This window comes from Nyctereutes procyonoides, unplaced genomic scaffold (genome assembly GCF_905146905.1).
Source record: "Nyctereutes procyonoides isolate TBG_1078 unplaced genomic scaffold, NYPRO_anot_genome, whole genome shotgun sequence".
Taxonomy (NCBI): domain Eukaryota; kingdom Metazoa; phylum Chordata; class Mammalia; order Carnivora; family Canidae; genus Nyctereutes; species Nyctereutes procyonoides.
Window position 1 is genome coordinate 12,805,122 of NW_026575151.1, and position 11,475 is coordinate 12,816,596.

Consider the following 11,475-nt stretch of genomic DNA (forward strand, 5'->3'; position numbering starts at 1 on the left):
TATTCAAGTTTGGAAAGTGCTCAGTTACTCTTCTGTGACTGTCCTATATTCTCTTAAGTCTTCTCTCCTAAACTCCCAAGCATATGTGTTTTCACGCTTTCTATCCTCTGTCTCAGCCCTCTGGTATTTTGGAGGGGAGAAAAATAGGAGGGGGTAGATTTCTCTCTTGATGACATATTCCAGGTAATGTCTTTATTTTTTTCTGTAAAATCAAATATTTCTTCAGTGGATCTATTGAGTTTTTAATATCAAGGATTATGTTTGTTTGTTTGTTTATTTTAGAGAGAGAAAGCATGAGCCAGAGGGATAGAGAGAGAAGGAGAGGGAACCTCAAGCACACTCCCTGCTGAGCACAGAGCCTGATGCAGGGCTTGAGATCATGACCTGAGCTGAAACCAAGAGTAGGACACTTAACGGACTGAGCCACTCAGGCATCCCTATTTATTTATTTTTTAAAAGATTTTATTTTAAGTAACCTCTGCATCCAGCATGGGGCTTGAACTTAAAACCACCAGATCAAGAGTTGCATGCTTTACTGACTGAGCCAGCCAGATGCCCCTCAAGGATGATATTTTTATTTCAGATGGGCTATTTGCTACTTTTTCAAACTGCTGGGATTTTTGTTGGATAGTATCTGCTCCTTGCTTTGGTTTGTTTGTTTGTTTGTTGTTAAACTTCTTAACCCATACTTATTTTATACTCTGCTTCTAAATTCAACCAGCAAGTCCTCAACTTTGCTGTTTGTTTTCACTGACCCTCCCTCATGGAGATTTCTCTGGTGTTCTGTAGTTTTGGATTGTGTTCCTCTGGAAATCCTGCAGGCCAGGATTGACAGTATACCACCCAGAAAAGATTTATGTCTGTGAATTTCTCAGCTTGTGGTTTCTTAGAACATTCGGTATAAATTGAAGCCTCAATTTATATTGTATGAGGGCAAGCCTGTGGTCACATCTTCACAGAGGAGAACTGGCCCCTGCAAAGGCTGATATTCTAACTCCATCTTGTGTGTACCCATGTCCATGTCCTTTTATCTCTCATCTTCCAACATAAGTATCGAAGAACCAAAGGTTCTAAGTTCCTGGGACCAGCAGATGTCCTGGAGCCGCCATGACTCTCGTGCCTGCTTCCCTCCCAAGCTTCTCTTTATTTCCCATCCTCCCTATATTTCCTTCATCCCCTTTCATTACTTGCTAGCTCAGCTAAATATTCAACATTTAAGAGAGATGCTTGTTTATTATCTTTAGTTTTATAGTGGGCATGTTTTTTCAGGTATTTATCCCTCCAAAGTATCCAGAAATCAAAGAGCTGATGAGTGATTTTTTTTAAAAGTTCATTCTGTGTAATCATGAAGAGTGCATTGATGGGGGCTGATAATCGAAAAGTGAAAATCAGTTAACTTGACATTTTTGTAGAACATAAGAAATTAAGATGGATTGCAAGATATGCAAACAACCTTAATGTTCACAGATGAATGGATAAAGAAAATGTGGTATGTATATGATGGATATTACTCAGCCTTTAAAGAGATGGAAACTCTGCCATAGGTGACAGCGTGGATAAACCTTGAGGGCATTATATTAAATGAAACAAGCTAGTCACAGAAGGACAAATACTGCACATTCCACTTATTTGAGGTTATGGAGTATAGGACACACTACCTCAGAATATGGCACATTGGCATATTGAATATTTTAAGCTGAAGGAATTTGGGAAAACAGCAGAAGCACGAAGGCCAGTCTGACTTCCTCTCCCTAGCCCTTCTTCCTGAAAACAGGTCAATAGAACCCTCCTGCCAAGGAGTCTTCCCTGTACCTGGAGGAATGGAGCATCTTTATCTCTGAAGACAATGGAACCCCTAAAGAATCCTAATGAACAGTTCTCACTAAGTTTTCTCTGGTTCACTATAATTACCTCGTACTCCTCGACCTATCATATTCCTCTGTGTCAAACCTCCCACAAATACGCACAGAACCGTCTCTTTGGGTCATTTCCTTATGAAGGCCCCCGTGTCATGTGAAACTTAAACTGAATAAATGAATAAATGTGTATATTTTTCTCCTGTTAATCTATCTTTGTCAGTTTAATTCTCAGACCCAGCGAGGGATCCTAAGAGGGTAGAAAAAACCTTTTTCCATCCCCACAAGAAAAAAAATTTAAAGGCAGAAATATGTTTAATAAAAAGTGTTTTTAGGGGCGCCTGGGTGGCTCAGTCAGTTAAGTGTCTGCCTTCAGCTCAGGTCTTGATCCCAAGATTTTCGGATCGAGCCCTACACCAAGCCCCACATGGAGGGGGAGGGGAGGGAGGGGGTGCGGGTAAGGAGAAGCCTGCTTCTCCCACTGCTGCTCCTCCCTGCTTGTGCACGTGCTCTCTCTCTCTGTCAAATAAATAGATAAAAATATTCTAAAATTTTTGAAAAATAAAAATTTTAAAAAGTGTTTTTAGAAAATTAATATGGCTTGGCCTACAGTGGTTATATAGAGATTGATAGGGTTGGTTTTTAAAGAATCTAATTTATTAAGTGTACAAGTAACATATACCTATTTTAAAAATAAATCAGGGGTGCCTCAGTGGCTCACTCAGTTGGGCCTCCAACTCTTGATTTCAGCTTAGATCATGATCTTCACAAGTGGGATGGAACCAGCAGGAGTTGGCTTCCTCTCTGTCCCTCCCGCCCACTCATGTGCTCTCTCTCAAATAAATTAAATCTTTAAAAGATCAATCAATCAATCAGGGGCACCCAGGTAGCTCAGTTGGTTTTGCATCCAGCTCTTGGTTTCGGCTCAGATCATGATCTCAGGGTCACGAGATCAAGCCCTGCATCAGGCTCATGCTCAGTGTAGAGTTTGCTTGAGATTCTCTGTTCCCTCTGCCCCCTCTCTGCACTCGTTCTCCCCTTCTCTCTCTCTCAAAAATAAATAAATAAAATATTTAAATAAATAAATCGAACAGTACATAGTACAATCCTTTGCCTGTCTTCTCCACTCATAGATTATGCTCTCCCCAATAGCATTCCCTAAAGATAACTGTTATCTGTATTTGTGAAGAGTTTTTTAATGCGTATATGTTAAAATGTAGATTTTATTTAGGTCTGGTGAGGCTAACAGGTCGGGGACAGTTCCCATTAGATTGTTACAGTTCCCAAGAGGAAAGGGACACAGCAGGTGCCTGCAGGGCCATAGCAAAGAATACCAAGATTGGTCACAGGCAGAGAGAGCAGGGAACTGTGTGTCAGTAAAAGAATTTTTGTGGTGTTCAAGGGAAGGAATGTGTGTTGACACAGGGTAAGCAGGCTAGACAGGTCTAGGATTGTCTAGTGTGAATAATTTCATCAGCTCCACAGTTTAGGAGCTTCCCTAAGTTGTCTGATAGTGGTTCTGGGTACTTAGGGCAGGGGAATAGTGTCCCTGAGTGGTAAAGTGCTTAAAGGCCATGGTTGGGGGATGTGGACTCTGTATTGGGTGGCCTACATATGAAAGACTAGTGTACAGACCTTTGCCATAGGTAAGAATCAGTTAACCCTGGGCAGGGTGTTGCTTTGCTGGGAGACAGCAAGGCCCCAAGATGTCAAACCATTAATACAGATATTAGAAAACATAATTAATAACATAGAATTTTTCTTCACAATGAGGTTAGATTATACATTTCAGCAAGTTTTGCCTTGTTCACATAAAAAATATGAACATCTTTTAATGCAGAGGATATTGATCTGTATATTTTTAAATGATGGCATAGGACTCTTGTATATACTATAAATTCGTTAACCATTCTGCAACTTATAGATTTTTAAGTTTCCAATTTTTCATGATCATAAAGAATATGGTAATGAAAATCCTTATATACTTTCTGTGTGGGTGTATAGTTCCATAAGATACCCTTAAAAGTGGAATTTCTGGTTAAAGGGTTTACATTTTACAGATTTGTAATTGAATTTAAACAGCATTTTTCACAGAAATAGAACAAATTTTTATGAGACCACAGAAGACCACAAATAGCCAATATTGAAAAAGAAGAACAAAACTGGAGGTATCACAATTGCAGATTTCAAGACATACTACAAAGCCGTAGTAACCAAAACAGTATGGTCCTGACATAAAAATGACACATATATCAGTGGAACAGAATAGGGGCCTCAGGAATAAACCCACACTTATTTGGTCAATTAATCTATGATGGTGGAGGCAACAATATACAATGGGGAAAAGACAGTCTTTTCAACAAATGGTATTGGGAAAACTGTACAGCTACATACAAAAGAATGAAACTGGCCCACTTTCTTACACCATACACAAAAATAAATTTAAAAATGGATTTAAGACCTAAATTTGAGACCTGGATCAAGTCTTAAAGATCCTATAAGAGATCATATACAATAACTTTTTTGATGTTGACCATAGCAACTTTTTTCTAGATCCATCTCTCGAAGCAAGGGAAACAAAAGTAAAAATAAACTATTTTCAAAATAAAAACCTGCACAACAAAGGAAATTATCAACAACCCACCAAATGGGAGAAGATATTTGCAAATGAGATATCCAACAAGGGGTTAATATCCAAAATATACAAAGAACTTATAAAACCCAACACACAAAATCCAATTAAAAAATGGACAGAAAAGCTGAATAGATATTTTCCCAAAAAAAGAGAGATGGGCAACAGACACATGAAAAGATGCGCAATATCACTAATTATCAGGAAATGCAAATCAAAACCGCAATGAAATATCACCTTACACCTGTTAGAATGCCTAAAAGCAAAAAGACAAAAAATAGCAAGTGTTGGCAAGAATATGGAGAAAAAAGAACTCTTGTGCTTTGTTAGTGGGAATGTAAATTGGTGCAGCCACTGTGGAAAACAGTATGAAGATTCCTCAAAAGGTTGAAAATAGAAATACCAATAATTCCACTATTGGATATTAACCCAAAAGAAAATGAAAACACTAATTTGAAAAGATATATTCACTCCTGTATTTATTGCAGCATTATTGACAATAGCCAAGATAAAGGAGCAACCTAAGTATCTATGGATAGATGAATGGGTAAGGAAGATACAGTATATATATTTGATGGAATATTATACAGCCATAAAAAGATGTGATTGTGCCATTTGAGACAACATTAGATGGACCCAGAGGGTATTATACTAAATGAAATAAGTTATATTGAGAAAAACAAATACCATATAATTTCACTCATACATAAAAAACAAAATGAGTAAACAGAATCAGACTTATAAATATTGAGAACAAACGGATGGTTGCTAGAGAGGAGGGGGGTGGGCGGATGGACAAAGTGAGTGAAGAGGGGTGGGAGATACAAGTTTCTAGTAGTGGAATGAATAAGTCACGAGAAGAAAAGCCACATTATAGGGAATATAGTCAGTGATATATTTTTTTAAGATTTTATTTATTTATGAAAAACAGAGAGAGACAGACACAGGCAGAGGGAGAAGCAGGCTCCCCATAGGGAGCCCAGTGCGGAACTCGATCCCAGGACCCCGGGGTCACGCCCTGAGCCAAAGGCAGATACTCAACTACTGAGCCCCCCAGGTGCCGCTGTCATAATGGCGTTGTATGGTGACAGATGGTAGCTACCCTTGTGAGCACAGCATAACATACAGAGTTGTTGAATCACTATGTTGTACACCTGTGTACAACTATATTCAAATAAAATTTTTTAAAGAATGTCATGTTTTTCAGCTAAAAAATACATAATTTAATAAATCACAATTAAAATTTAATCTCGACTAATTCTGACAAAGTGAAACAATTTACATTCCCATTTGTAGTGTAGGAAAGGCTCCTTTTCTCATACTGTCAATAATACAGGATTGCATCAGTCTTTTAACTTTTAGAGAATGGGGGGGGGCATGTTAGCAGTCAACCACTAACAAAAGTGAGTCAATGTGAAAATGTCAGTATCAGACAAAAGAGAATTCAAGCCAAAATGGATTTTGGCAGAATAATATTTTATTTTGATAAAATTTCTACCAAGAAAAACATACATAAGCTTTCATGTATTATAAATATACAATTATATAATGGCAATTTTATGTAACTCAACACATGTTTAACACAGAACTACAAAATCTAATGCAAAGGTTCAGAAATCCAAGAATAAATTGCTAAATCTGTACTTATAGATATCTTTGAAACGGGGAAGAATACATAAGGATAAAGAGGATTTGAATAACAATAACAAGCTTAACCTACTAAATAGATGCAAATAAAGTATAAATTTCTTTGCAGATTCCCATGGCACAGGAAATGGTACCTACCAGCATACACATAAGCATCTTAGATTTTTTTTTAATTTTTATTTATTTATGACAGTCACACAGATAGAGAGAGAGAGGTAGAGACACAGGCAGAGGGAGAAGCAGGCTCCATGCACCGGGAGCCCGACGTGGGATTCGATCCCGGGTCTCCAGGATCGCGCCCTGGGCCAAAGGCAGGCGCCAAACCGCTGCGCCACCCAGGGATCCCAGCATCTTAGATTAATTGAAAAAGTAAGCTGTCTGGGAATAGTGATTAATATTTTAATATTTTGCGTTATGTCCTAAGAAAGTAAACAAGAAAAGGCAAAATGTTCCATCACTTTTGTGAACAGAGAAAAGCCAGCCAGAAGAAAGAGTGCCTGGGGTCCTGGGGAACTGCAGGGAGGGCCCCCGGTGCCCGGCAGCTCTGAGCCCCATGCCCTGTGTTGTCAGCACTCTTCTATTTCTGGCTTAAGGAGCTCAGGCTGCATAGACGTGTCTTGAGAAACACAGCCTCCTAATCTGGGGTGGGTAAGAGGCTTAGTTCTGGGGCTAGGGCAGGAGAGTGCTGGGGAGAAACTGTCTTCGGGAATCAGGCCCGGGTGTGAGGGAGACATCCTGACTATGCAATCTCCCCTTTCAAATCCTCCTCGCAAGGCTTGATCTGATTGAGTTGATGAGGTGCCTATTGCTGTGAGGCAGGGAGCCCTGAGTGCTTGGCCACAGCTGTGGATGTCCTTACTGCGTTTCTGGAAGACGGTATGCCAGCTTGAGCCTGGGCCTTCTTTACCAGATCTGTAGGTCTGGAAGAAACTGCATCAGCCAAGGATCCCTCAGCCAACTCCAAAGACAGGATGGAGGTCACACCTGTGTGTTAAAGAGGCTCCTGCCTCCTTGCGTTTCATAGTAAAGAATACCAAAGATTACCAAAGAAGGTAAGAACTTTCTTTCTAGCCTAAAGTACAGAAATGAGGGCAACAAACATATGTTCTTACACAGGAAATAAATCCAGGTTTGGTTTGAGGACAGAGGTCAGAGAAAGCCCCTGTTATCAACTCACCCAGGGAGGGTCTTTGCTATGTGTGTTTTGAGGTTCACTCAGTGGGAAGATAAATAATTGCCAACATTTTTTTTGAAAGATTTTATTTATTTATTTGAGAGAGAGGAAGACAGTGCACAAGCAGAGGGGGAGGGAAAGAGAATCCAAAGCCGACTCTGCACTCAGCACAGAGCCAATGCCGGGCTCTTTCCCAAGACCATGAGATCATAACCTGGGCCAAAACCAAGAGTCCAGCGCTTAGCTGACTGAGCAACACAGTTGCCCTCCAACCCTTTTTTAAAATGATAACATCAGATATTGGTGATGCTAAATCAAATCCTAGAAGGACAGTGGTCTCAGGTAGTATAGATGTGCTATTTACCTGAGTAGATGGCTCAGCTGGGGGGATCACCAGCAGGAAAAGCAGTTAGTCATTACTAAAAGGTGTCGATTCAACAATCTGAGGCTACATCAACTCATTTTCTGTTTGGTTTTACAAAGCTTTTACTTTTTCCCCAAGAATTATTTTAGTTCTCCTTTCCATTCCTTTTTCGTAGTGATTTCTAGAATGTTCTTTACAGATCTGTAGATGATATCACTTTCTTCTATTAAGGAAGCCATATGTGATACCTATTTAATCAGAGTCACTTTCTAATTTCCTTACCTCAAAAAATATTGGGGAAATATGATTTATTGATTTTTAATTAACAAAGTTATAATAAAGCTATATATGTTAAAAATTAAAATTTCTCATAAGCCCATTCCCCAGAAAAAAATCACTATTAACAGTTTGGTGTATGTTATTTGATTATACATTTACTGATATGTTTTTTATAGAGATGATGAGATCATAGGAAGCATATTGTTCAGCAATTTGTTTTTCTTCATGTAATGATATATCTTAGGGATATTTTCATACCATCACATTTAGACTTGCTTTGTTCTTTGTCCTGGCTGAATACTGTTCCATCCTACTTTTGATATACCATGATGTGTTTTCTATATCTGTACTGATAAAGTATTTAAAGTGGCTATGATTTTGGAGAGAGAGGTTTTTTTTTAAGATTTTATTTATCGAGAGAGCATGAGCGAGGGGTGGTGGCAGAGGGAGAGAGAGGGAATCCTGAGCAGACTCCCTGCTGAGCACAGAGCCCCACTCAAGCCTTCATGTGGGGCTCGATCTCATATCCCTAAGATCATGACCTGTGCAGAAATCAAAAGCTGGCTGCTTAACTGACTAAACCACCCAGGTGCCCCTAGGGAGAGAGATATTTTAAAAGATTTCTGAGAGTATCATTTAAAAAGTTTCCTCATCTATAGTTTTCATGACAGAGACAAACACTTGCAAAGTACCTTCATATATAACCTCATCTCACCCTTGTGACAACCCTGTAATGGAGTTATCACTATCCATTCACCATCCTGATGTCTGGGTGCTCCCTGTCCCCTTCCACAATATATGAAGGCACATACTTTTTGTCCTTAATGACCAGAGTTCATTACAACTGGATGTGCTCCCTGAGGAGAGTCTTCATTTCTTTCATTACTACAGGTTGTTTCAAATAGTTTATTGACTCATGATAGTTACTGCTTTCTCATTTTATGGCAGTATCATATTTCTATCTCTACATCTTGTTTGTAGGGTAGGTGACAAACAAGGTTGCCTTATTCTGCAACCATTTTCAGATTTATAAACTCATAAGAAATAAGGTCCCAAAGGGCAAAAATGGACTTACTTACTATTACAGTCTTTGACCCAGAAATAATCAATATCTATCCCATTTATGGGATAGTTTATGCTTGACTTGGTCAGCTAGGGCTGCCATAACAAAATACTACAGGTGGGTGTCTTAACCAATATGTATTTATTTCTCACAGTTCTGGAAACTGAGTAGTTCAGGATCAAGATGCCAGCAGATTTGATTTGTATATTGAGTGCCTTCTTGGCTTGCAGATGCCCACATCCTTGCTCACATTGTGGCCGGGGGGGAGGGAGAAGAAGAGAAAGGGGGGAGAGAGAGAGAGAGAGAGAGAGAGAGAGAGAGAGAGAGAGAGATCTAGTCTCTCTTCTTCTTATAAGGACACTAATCCCATCATGTGGTCACCACCCTCATGACCTTACCTAAACCTAATTACCTCCCAAAATCCCCACCTCCAAATACCAACACATTGGGAGTTGGGACTTCAATTTGTGAATTATGGGGGACGCATTCAGTATATAACAATGCTGTATTAAGATAGTATGTCTTTTACTGCCTCCTAAATTTGAGCCAGGGACATGTTTTTGATTATCTATATTTTAAAATAAGTATATCAGATCCAATCTGTCAACATATGTTGAGATTCTACCAGATACTAAGAACACTTTAAATACATTATTTATTATTCTCAAATATTTATAGATTTGATAAAACTGAGTTTATGGGAGGTTAAGTGACCAACATCTAGTGAAAAGCTGAGCTGAAATTCTCACCTGCATCTGTGTACTTCCAAAACCCAAACACTTTAGTACACAGTGGTCTCTATAGGCAAGTTACTGATTATCAAAACAAATTGTAAGTCCACCAAATCGGTGGACTCAATCATTGCTGATGACCCTTTCAGCTCTAAAACTGTTCACGTATCCAGAAAAATTTGGGTTGATTTGGTAATGATGGCTGCTCATTTTGACCCATACTCAGGTTCTAGTTTTATGATATCTCTTACATCTGGAAATCATTTTGCACACACACAAAAGAGATCATAGTATTTTTTCCTTTGATTATTTAGTCAAAATAAGCTAAACAACATAAGCAAGTTGTGACTTTTCTTTGATTTGCAAGGGAAAAGATAATCACTAATACAATAACCTTTAAAAGTGGAGGAAGTAAAGTGCAGTAGATGTGAAGGAGGAGAAAAATATGGAAGTGGAATCCATTCTCAACATTAAGTCAGTACATCTCACATTGCTTCCTGAAAAAGGTCTAGAAAAAGATTGTTCTTTGTTGTGTAAAAATAAATGTGGCAATAAATAAATATGGTAAAAATAAATAAAAAGTTTATTCAATTAATATTGCTTGAATCCCTGCCACATGTCAGGCCCATGGTACCTTCTAGAGATATGATGAATTTGCTCACACACAGTCTTTGCTGTCAAGGAACTGATAGTCTAATGGTAGAGAGACACAAAATAGGAAACTATAATACATTATTGCAGTGATGGAGATGTGAATAGGATATTCAGGACCTCACAGGAGAGACCTGTCAAACTAGCTTCCCTAAGGTGATGCCCAAAGTGAGCTTTAAGGAATGAGTAAAGTTAGCTAAGTTAGCCAAGAGGCATTGGATAAGAATATTCCATGTCAGAACAAAACACATAGGCCATTGTGGTCAAAGAGCAGAGTTTGAAGAAAGAAAAGAGAGATGAGGCTGGAGGAGTAAGATTTTAGAGAGCTGAGTTCTGCTTGTGGTACATGGAGTCTAAGGCACCCCAGTGAAAGTTTAACAGAAAGCTGGGTATATGGGGCTGACATATATGGATAATCTGGGATGAAGATATAGATTTGAGAAGTGGGAAGCGATAGTTGAGTATGAATTGATTCAGTCATCTGGGGACCATGTTCAGAGTGAGGAGACCTGACATTTGAGTCTAGAGTACAAACCAAAATGGACATTTAAAGGACAGAAAAAAGTGAGCTCAAGAAGAGAGATAGAGAGGTAGAACAAATGCAAGGGAGTCCAGCATCATGGAAACCCAAGGAGTAGAATTTTTATCAAGGTGGGGCTTGCAGAGACAGATGGTTTTGCTGTTTGGGCAAGGTAAGGACTGAAAAGATGAAGGCATCTTAAAACCATAAAAGTGGTTTTAAGAGGAATTAAGGAGAAAATATGTAGTCTACTCAGAAATATGAGAAGAAAAGAGACTGGCTTATAACTAGAGGGATATGGGAGTCAAAGAATGATGATTGTGATCAATAGCTTTGAGATTGTAAGAGAAGAGATTTCAGGACGTTTCTAGACTCAAAAGGAAAAGCTAGTAGAAAGGCTGGAAACATGGGAAAGTAGGAGATGACAAATGAAGGGAATTTCCATGCACTGACACTGAAGAGGTAGGGAAAGTGCTCTCAGATGATAGTCTCACAGTTTTTATGATGTGGGTGACAAGGTCCATAGATAACTTAGTCTACCTGAACTAATAATACTCT